This window comes from Pinus tabuliformis, chromosome 3_1, assembly GCF_031772625.1.
Source record: "Pinus tabuliformis cultivar Carrire ecotype Pingquan chromosome 3_1, CPIR1, whole genome shotgun sequence".
Lineage (NCBI taxonomy): Eukaryota > Viridiplantae > Streptophyta > Pinopsida > Pinales > Pinaceae > Pinus > Pinus tabuliformis.
Genome location: NC_142301.1, coordinates 981,363,486 through 981,375,189, shown reverse-complemented (window position 1 = coordinate 981,375,189; position 11,704 = coordinate 981,363,486).

Sequence of the window (11,704 nt, the reverse complement as noted above, 5' to 3'; positions counted from 1 at the left end):
GAGATTTAATATTATATTTGTACATTATGAATACCTCCCTAGTTAAGAGGGAGTGTTGGAAAAATTAACTATGTCCAGTCTTCAATAATGTGCTTGAGTCATTATACAATGTACTTGTCAAAAGAATAAAGAAAATAATTTTTATTATTGTAACAATGAATTATTAAAGCATGGGTTTCATGCTTGGGTCATCATTATATTATTCAAAGTCTCCATTTTGGACTCTTAGGATTAATATTGAGTTTATAGAGTCATTGTGCATTCGAAGAGACCCTTCTTAGGCTTTTGGATCATGTAAAAAGGTTTTGTATCAAGTCAAATATGAATTATGTTTCCTCCACATCATGTCAGCCCAAGGAAGATCAAGCTGGCCTCAGGACCCCCATTCGACCCACAAGAAGCCTATATATTGGAGGAGGTCAAAGTCATTTGGAGCACTCACTCTCAAGCAAGTTCGATATCTCAAGAAGAGATGGAGAAATGTGAAGTCTGTTGTCAAGAAGATGAAAGAAGTGTGAGTTTGGTGGAGTCTCTAGAGAAGAGGAAGATAAAACTTTTTGTGACTCTCTCTCTATTTCGTGGTTTGGGTTGGGAGATTGAAGTATCCTAAGATTTCGTTGTTGTCGTAAGTTGCATGTTGTTGGAAGTTGTTGCCTAGTTGAAGTTGATGGAAGGGGATAACGATCTTGGAGGTTGACATGGTGTGGAGGGAAATTCTGGTCTTGTTCTAGGGTAAAGAGCCTCGAAGAATACTATTGAAAGAAATAATTATCTTGACTAGGATTTCCCCTCGAGGGGGGTTTTCCCTAGCATGTACCTATATCGCGTGTCTCTTGTTTTGTGATCTTCATGTATGTATAATTCCTTGATAAAAATAAGATAATAAGGAAGTAAAATAATCCAAAACACTCACAAGTAATTATCAAGAATGGAGAATCAAACCCTAATATAATATTCTTTATCAAGAATGGAGAATCAAACCCTAATATAATATTCTTGATTTTTTATATATTTTAATAATTATATTTTTATTAATCAGTAAATATATAATTATTAAATATGATTAATATATATAAAGTTATAAATAATTAAATATATTTATATATATTAAATTAATATAATTATTTTATTATTTAAAAAATAAAAACTTTTATTTAATATTTAAAATAATTTTATTTGCCCATGTAACTTAAAAGTACTAATAATATATTTTTATAGAAATATCACATATATAATTTAGTATTTAAATGTAGAATTTAATATTTAAATCTATTTATACATATTTCTTAGAATTTAATATGCTTTTTAAAATATTATAAATATTAATAATATATTTTTATAGAAGAATCACATACATAATTTAGTATTTAAATGTATAATTTAATATCCAAATCTATTTACACATATTTCTTAGAATTTAATACGCTATTTGAAATAATATAATATTTAAAAGTTAATTTTTTTTTAATAGAAAGATGAGATGTATATTTTAAATTAAAATTTATTTAAGTTTTTTTTTTAAGGTTTAATATGTTATTTGATAAAGTGGAAGGTTTAGAATTAAATACGCTATTTGAAATAATATAATATTTAAAAAGTTAACTTTTTTTTAATAGAAAGATGAGATGTATATTTTAAATTAAAATTTATTTAAGTTTTTTTTTTTTTTAGGTTTAATATGTTATTTGATAAAGTGGAAGGTAAAGAAATTAAAATGTATAAGGATTTGAAATTATATTAAAAAATAAATAAATAAAAAGTAGTTTATTCATTAATAATTTGCAATAGGAAGAAAAATAATTAAATTTATAAGGAAATGAAAATATTTGGTTAAAAAATCATTTTTTATGGCATTGTTTTTAATGGTGAAGGAATATATCGTTTTCGCTTTGTAATTTTTATTTTAAATTTTAGAGTTATTTAATGGTATACATTCACAATGGTGAAGGAATATATCGTTTTCGCTTTGTAATTTTTATTTTAAATTTTAGAGTTATTTAATGGTATACATTCACCTCTATGATAACATTTTATAATAGTTTTTAAAGATATTGACTTGTTTTTTTCTTTTAAACTATATACATTAAAATGAAAGATATATAAAATCATCAAACACATGTATATAAGCCAATAACAACACTATATGAGGATAATGTCGAAGATTCATAAAAATTGGAAGCCATGCCATTAATGTTTTCACTAACAGTGCTTAATCTAATACTCAAATAGCAAAATATATAAACATGTAGCTTGTAGAAGTTCTAGCCTGAGCTATCTCCACTCTAGTTCCCATAAAACACAAAGAAATCTAATTGCACACCACACAATTCTTTTTTTCACACATTCAATTATATATATATATATATATATATATATATATATATATATATATATATATATATATATATATATATATATATATATATTCTAATTTTAAGGTCACGACCCAAGACAAACACCAAATTTGGTGTATGAGACCCCCTTGTTTGTGGGACAAGGGACCCATCTCCATGCAACGATTTGACTACTAAGTCTACGAAGGCTTACATACTCTACCCCCCTCTAGTTTTGAACCAGTGACCTCTTAGAAGGAAACACGTGCTCTTAACAATTATGCCACTCAAGCTGTATAGTTGGAAGCAAATCCAACTAATTCAAAATATGAATATGGGACTTGAGATATTCTCTCAATAAAATCCAAAACTAGCTCGAATCTTGGCATGGGGAAGCATAATCTCCAACTCCCTCCCCTATTTCTTACATGTAAAAATTAGCATCCCATAGATATAAGTTAGATATTTCTGATATGGTATTCATTGGCACTTCTACCCACTCTAAAATGTCATGAACCACACACTTTTTTCACCACAACCTTTGAGCTTCCCACTTGACTCATTTACGTTACAATTGTCCCCAACCATCATTGATGTTCTTGTAATGATTAACACTATTGACATACATTCTTCTGCCAAGTTGCATAGCTCATTGTAGTTGTCATTAAAAAGTCACCATGTAACTAAACCATCCTATGAAAAACTCCTATATCTTGGATGACATAGTGCATTGTATCTGACAGTTATCTAGGATAGTTGTCTCGATACTGAATGTGTTAAAAAACTAATCATACAAATGACCTTTCTTTAAATAAACACTTACATAAACATAAATTTATCATGTAACTGATGCTCTTGAATTACCAAAGAACCAAAAGACCCATTAGATTATAACAAACTCACATAATCAAATTAATGATATGTTCTCTTGAGATTGAAGAATGTCGAGAACTACTAATTTAATTATATTACTCTATTCAATAATTGGATTCACACGTTTTTACTTTTAAATGTACAAATAACTGAAACATACAAGGTTGATAGTTATTCCTACACGTTGCTACATTTATTACCAAATACCTATTCCACATGAACTTCGCTAGCAGTGATTTCCACTAAGGAATTCACTCTCCAATCATGTGAACCAAGGTTATCCACATGAAAACTTACAACTCCTTTGCATAAATGATGGTATGCACTCAAATCTAATCGAGGGAACTCATATTTAGCAGTTGCTCCACTATGTTGCGAACATTGCCTCATTTATTTAAGCCTTTCTCATAGACACAAGTTGGTGCACTCTACAACACTACCATTTTGCGGCTCTCATCAACTTCTCCCTGAAGCACTCTGGCCCTCTGTCTTCTCCATGAAGATGTTGCTCCTCATTGGTAGAAAATTTAGAAAGAATAGGAAACCAAAGAAGTGACCAAATGTTCATATTTGTGCAGATACTCTTCCACTTCAAATTAGGAACCACTCACGAGCACAGTGACTATCATTTCATGCTCTGGAAAGATAAATTGATAACCTGATTTATGAGTCCACCAAAAATGAGTTGCTTTGAAATAAAAATTTGTCAAATATGACCACTTTGTAAAACAATCATTTGAGCGATGATCACGTTCTTAACATCATACAAAATGCAGGACAAGAAGAAGAGGCCAGTTATGGATATTTGTGCACCAGATCCTCTAGTTCAAATCGGTCTAGAATTTCCAGATGTAGGAGCTCACTAATGAGTTATATTGTTTGCATGGTATACATATAAATATTGTACTAGTAGTACACAACATACTGAATGGCATGCATCAAGAAGGAATGAGATCAATTCCTACCTATTCAAAAACTACAATCCATGATGACACGACATATGTTTAATGCAAGAGAAAGCACCTTGTTGAAGTAGATTATTGAATTAAATATTAAAAAGTTATGAAGGGAGAGTCAAAGACAAGTCCCTATAAATGAAAGGAGATGAAGACGAAAAACAATTAATAAACTACTATAAAAACATTACAAGACTCTCAATTTTCCTAGGCCCAAACAATGAAGGCCTGGACCCATATGGGATTTGATACCAACAAAGAAATCTAATTGGACACCACAAAATAATTTTTTTTATGCTTTCAATCACAAAGACTATATATATATATATGAAATCAGATCCAACTAATTCCAAATATGAATATGGGGTTTGAGATATTCTCTCAACAGATCCGAAACCAACTCTAATCTTGTCATGGAAGAATTATCTCTAAGTAAAAAAATATAGAAAGATCTCATGAACACGTCTTCAACGAGATCACATGAAATGGTCTTTAATGAATAGGGGAAAATTTACTAAGGGTTGATTTAGGGATCAATGTCAATGACTTAATGAGTGAAAATTTCATAGAGAATTTAAAGAGTCCAAACGAAAAACCACTTGAGAACAATTTAATAATTCTAACAACAACTCAATGGTGGTGTGGTGGAAATACTCTAGACTTACAACACCTTTAAAGTGAAATGTACAATTTCCTAAGTTTTAACCCATTCAACCAATTTAGATAGCTATGTTATTTTCAGAAGTCTTGTCCCATTTCTTAGGCTTCCTAGGAGTATCAGATAAGGCCTTCTAGATTGAAAGAAGAGACTTGTCCTTGAGCTTATTTCTCTTTTCCTCATTTATGTCTCAACTTATGCCAAGATATTCCACCCAAGATGTCAATGTATATCCAATATCATCATCATAATCAATCTCATGAAGTATGTGATTTAACAAGACATAAATCAATCATAATCAAGGATTATTATTATTGTGCCTATATAATAATATTTAATGTGGTTTATAAATCTTATTATGAACCACATTAAATTGAAGAGTTATCAAATACAGATATACATAAATAAGACATCCATCATGTATCTATATCATAAATAATAATATGAAAAATATCGAAGGAAGGTATCCAACATGTGTATATACATAAATTATAATATGAACCATGTAGGTTTTAACCCTTTACATAAATTACCTGCAAGCGAATTCTTTAAAAATAGAAAATATACAATGGTGAGAAACACAAAACAAGTACACAGAGATTTTCCCTTGGATCCCAAAACCGAGACTGCCAGATTGATTTTTCATTATGTCATTTTCAGTGTTACAATACATATATATACATGCCGAAGCATTCATAAACCCCAATCCATTAATGTTGGATTAGAACATAACCATAGTTCCCTTGACCGGATCTACAAAATACCATGGGCAGAAATCAGCATGCCCAAAACCATGTGCAAAATCCATGCACAAAACCATAGGTAGGTTTGCCCACCTAATATAGGGTCCATTTTTTTTCCTAGAGTGTTGCCCCAGACCATGTACAGGGGACCTACCACCCCCCTGAAACCCCCATGTGACCTCTCTGTTGCGCCTGGTGCAACGAACAAGGGGGACTATCACCCCCCCCCCCCCCCCCCCCGCACGTGTGACTAGTCATGGAAAGAATATAACACACACCCGAAAAACCATACCAAAGGAAAGACATGTGACATGTGCACATTGTTGGTGATACTAGGTTATCATACTAAATCATCCTCAAATTTCATCATTCATTACATAGTTATCATTAAGAATCTGAACACTTCATGCAATATTAATTTTTAGAACATCAATACATCACTAAATATATATAGTATCAACCATACTATGAAAGATTAACCATGTTAATGATCATCCTATAAATCTAATGGTCATTATCCAAAATGTTTAATTCTATTTAACTTATCAAATAAAGACTTGGATTTTTATAAAAATTAAAAAAGTCACACAAGTATGTAAGTCCATCATAATCAATCACCCATTCCGGCAAGCATAAAGGAAGTGGTGATACCAAGATGCCACATCTTATTAATGAAACTAAAATACCAACAAATCATAACACATTTTCCATATAAACCATCATATCAAATAAAAATTATTTATCATATGTCATAATGGCTAAAATAACATATATATATTCTATGACAAATAAATGTCAAACAAAAAATCATCTTGAAATAAGAGTCCAAATATGAAACTCTTTATGTCTAGCTAACAACAAGCCATTCAAAGTAATAATAACTATTAAAAGATGACACATCACCAAGTATAATCCAAAAACAGCTCACCAATTAAAAACTTTAACCATTACTTATCAAAGATTATACTTTAAAATTGGTATCTAACAATTAATTAACTAATGAATATATATAACTACTAAATTATATTAAATATTTATTTAATTATATATAAAATTATAAATAATTAAATATATTTATATACATTAAATTTATGTATTTTAAAAAAAATATTTAATATTTTAAATAGTTTTAGTTGGCTTAAATTTTAATATTTTGGCCAGGTAACTTAAAAGTACTAATAAATCATACGTATAATTTAATATTTAGATTTATTTATGCGTACTTCTTAAAATTTAATATATTTATAACAATATAATATTTGAAAGAGGTATTAATAGTTTTTTTTAAATAGAAAGATTAGACGTATATTTTAAAGTTAAAATCTATTTAGGTTTTTTTTAAAGTTTAATATGTTATTTGACAGAGTGGAATGTAAAGAAATTATATATATAAATTAAAATATATAATGACTTGAAATTGGAATAGGAAGAAAAAATTTAAATTTACAAGGAAATGAAATAATATATTTTTTATTAAAAATTCATTTCTTATTGTAATTTTTTAATGATTAAGGAATATGTAACTTTCGTTTTGAAATTTCTATTTTAAATTTTAGTTATTTAATGGTATATATTCACATATATAATAATACGTCATAATAATTTTTAAAGTTCTTATTTTTTTTTCCTTTTAAACTATATATATCAAAATGAAAGATATATAAAATCATCAAACACATTTATATAATCCAATAACAACCATATATGAGGAGAATGTCAAAGATCCATAAAATCTAGAAGCTATGCCATCAATTATTTCCCCAACAATGCTTACTCTAATACTCATATACCAAAATATATGAACCTATAGCATGTAGAACTTCAAGATTGAGCTATTTGCACTCTAGTTTCCATAAAATACAAAGAAATCTAATTGTACATCACATAATATTTTTTTTTTCATGCATTCAATCACAACTAATATATATATATATATATATATATATATATATAAAAGTAGATCCAGCTAGTTCCAAATATGAATACGGGGTTTTAGATATTCTCAACAAATCCCAAGCCAACTATAATCATGACATAGAAGGATTATCTCCAAGTAACACAATATAAAGAGATCTCATGAACAAGTCTTCAACAATATCCCATGAAATGGTCTTTAATGAATAGGGGGGAACTCTTACCAATGGTTGATTTAGGGATGAAGGTCAATGACTTAATGAGAGAAAATTTTATAGCAAAGCTAAAGAGTCCAAACACAAAACCACTTAAAAATAATTTAATAAGGCTAACAACAACTCAGTGGGATTGTGGTGGAAATACTATAGACTTACAACACCTTTAAAGTGAAATACAAAATTTCATCTTTTAACCCATTCATCCAATTTATCCAGCTACGCTATTTTCGGAAGTCTACCCATTGTTAAAGATTTCCAGAATAGCACTAATATGTGTGATCCTAAGAGTTTCAAATAGAGACCTTTACATTGAAAGAAGAGACTTTCCCTTGAGCTCATTTTTTCTTTGTTCATTTATACCTCAACTTATACTGGGTTATTCAATCAAAGATGTCAATGTATATCCAATATCATCATCATAATCAATCTCACGTAATTTAATAAGACATAAATCAATAATAATCAAATTTTATTATTATTATATCTCTAATAAGATTTAATGTGGTTCATATATCTTATTATGAAACACATTAAATTGAAGTGTTATCAAATAGAGATATACATAAACAAAGCATCCATCATGTGTCTATATCTTAAATAATAATATGAAAAATATGGAAGGAATATATCCAACATGTATATATACTTAAATTATTATATAAACCATACCAAAAAAGATATGTGCACATTATTGATTATACTAACCTATCATACTAAATCATCCTCAAATGTTATTATTCATTACATAGTTATCATTAAAATTATAAACACTTCATGCAATATTAATTTTTAAAACATTGATACACAACTAAATATATATAATATCAACTATATTATCAAAAATTAACCATATTAACAATCACCCCATAATTTCCAATAATCATTATCAAAAATATTTAATAATATTTAATAATATTTAACGAAATAATCATTATAAAAAATATTCAATAATATTTAACTTATCAAATAAAAGCATGGATTCCTATTAAAACTAAAAAGGTCACATAAGTCTATAATCAATCACGCATCCAATAAAGCATAAAAGAAATGGTGAGTGCAAGACACCACATCTTATTAACGAATTTCACCAATAAATCATAACACATTTTCCACATAAGCAATCGCATTGAATAGAAATTACGTACGGCAATAAAGTGACTTATATGTTCTATAACAAATAAATGTCAATAAAGTGACTTACATGTCCTATAACAAATAAATGTCAAACAAGGGATTATCTTGAAATAGGAGTCCAAATATGAAGCTGTCAATATCTAGCTAGAGAACCGGTGAAGAGTAACTATTAAAAAGTGACACGTCACCAAATATAATCCAAAAACAACTCACCATGGAAAACTTTAATTATTACTTAGGAAGGATTATACTTTTAAAATTGACATCTAATAAAATTAATTAAATTATATTAATTAATAAATTTTAAATATCCTTAATCTTAATCTTAATTTTAATTTTAATTTTAATTTTAATTTTATATATATATATATATAACTAATTAAATATATTTACATATATTAAAATTATATAATTATTTTATTTATTTAAAAATAAATATTTGTATTTAATCTTTAAAATAGTTTTATTTTACGTAAATATTAATATTTTGGTTATGCAACTTAAAACTATTGATAATATATTTTTTTAAGAGAAGAATCAGATGTATAATTTAATATTTAAATTTAGTTATGCATATTTATTAAAATTTAATATGCTATTTGAAATAATAATATATAATAGATGTGTTAATAGGTTTTTTTGGTTTAAGTAGAAAGATGAGAGGTATATTTTAAAGTTAAAATCTATATAGGTTGTTTTTTTTAGGTTTAATATGTTAAAGTGGAATGTTAAGAAATTAAATTGTATAGGTAGCTAATTTATTAATAAATTTAATAAGAAGACAAATAAATAAATTTATAAGGAAATAAAATAATTAAATATTTTGTTTGTGTTTTTTAATGATTAAGGAATATATCAATTTTATTTTGCAATTTTTATTTCAAATTTTAAATGGTATATTATCATATGTATGATAGTATTTTATAATAGCTCTTAAGATATTGATTTTTTTTTATTTTTCCTTTTAAACCATATAAATCAAAATGAAAGATGTATAAAATCATCAAAACACATGTATATAAGCCAATAATGACACTATATGAAGAGAATGCAAAAGACTCATAAAAACTAAAAGCTATGAAATATATTATTTTACTAATAATGCTTAATCAAATACAAAAATATATGAACCTGCAGCGTGTAGAAGTTCAAGCTTGAATTATCTGCACTCTAGTTTCCATAAGACACAAAGAAATCTAATTGCACACCACAATTTTTTTTTTCAGGCGTTCAAGCGCACACACACACACACACATATATATATATATATCGAAGTAGATCCAACTAATTTAAAATATGAATATGGGGTTGAGGTATTATCTCAACAAAATCCCAAACCAACTCTAATCTTGGCATCGAAGAATTATCTCCAAGTCCCTCCCTTATTGTTTACATGTCAAAATTAAAATAAAAAAGATATAAGTCACATATGTATGATATGGTCTTCACTGGTACTTCTACCCACTTTGAAAGCTCATGGACCACACTCTTTCTTCACGACAATCTTCAAGCTTCCCACTTGAATCATTTACATTACAATTGCCCCCAACCATAATTGATGTACTTGTAATGATTAACAATATTGACATGCTTTATTATGCCAAGTTACATTTCTCATTGTAGTTGTTAGCAAAAAGTCAACAAGTAACTAAACCATCCTTTGCATAAACTCTTATCATTGTATCTAGTAGTTATCTAGGATAGTTGTCTAAGTACTAAATGTGTTTAGAAGATAATCATTCAAATGACCTTTCTTTACATACACACTTACATAAACATAAAATTAATGCATAATTGATTCTCTCTAAGTACCGAAGAACAAAAATACCCATTAATATATAACAAACTCACATAATCAAATTAGCGATATATTCTCTTAGCAACAAAAAATCACGAGAACCACTAATTTAATTATATTAATCGGTTCAATAATTGGATTTCCACCTTTTTCTTTTTAAATATACAAATAATAACGCTGATAGTTATTCCTGCACATTGCTACATCTATTACCAAATACCTCTTTCCACATGAATTTCACTAGCATCTATCTCCACCAGCAAACTCACTCTTGAATCGCGCGAGCCAAGGTAATCCACATGTAGACTTATAAATCAGTGAGGATATGCACTCGAATCTAATGGAGGGAACTCATATTTAGCGGTTTCTCCACTCCGTTGTGACCATTGTCTCTCTGCTTTAAGTATTCATCACCAACATATTCTAGTGCACTCTACAACACTCCCTGTTTGCGGCTATCATCAAGTGCTTCATGAAGCACTCTAACCCTTTGTCTTCTCTACGAAGATGTTCCGCCTCACTGGTAACAAATACAGAAGGAATAGGAAACCAAAGAGGTGACCAACTGTTGAAACTCTTCTAGTTTAAATCAGGAACCACTGACGAGCACATTCATTGTCATGTCATACTCAGGAAAGATAAATTGATAACCTGATTTATGAGTCAACCAAAATTGAGTCGCTTTGCAATAACAATTTGTCAAATATGCCCACTTTGTAAAAAAATCACTTTAGCGATGATCATGTTTCTTAATGTGCGAGAGAATGGAAGACATGAAAGAAGACGTTAGTTGTTGATATTTGTGTGCGAGATCATCGAGTTCAAATAAGTCTAGAATTTCCAGATGTAGGATCTCATGAATGAGTCAGAAAGTTTGTGTGGTATACGTATAAATATTGTGCTAGTAGTACACAACATAGCGAATACCATGCATTAAGAAGGAATGAGCTCAATTAATACATGTTCAGAAACTGCAAGCCAAGATGACTCGACATATGTTGAATGTAAGAGAAAGCACCTAGTTGAAGCATATTATTGAATTAAATCTTAAAAATATATAAAGGAAGAGTCAAAGCG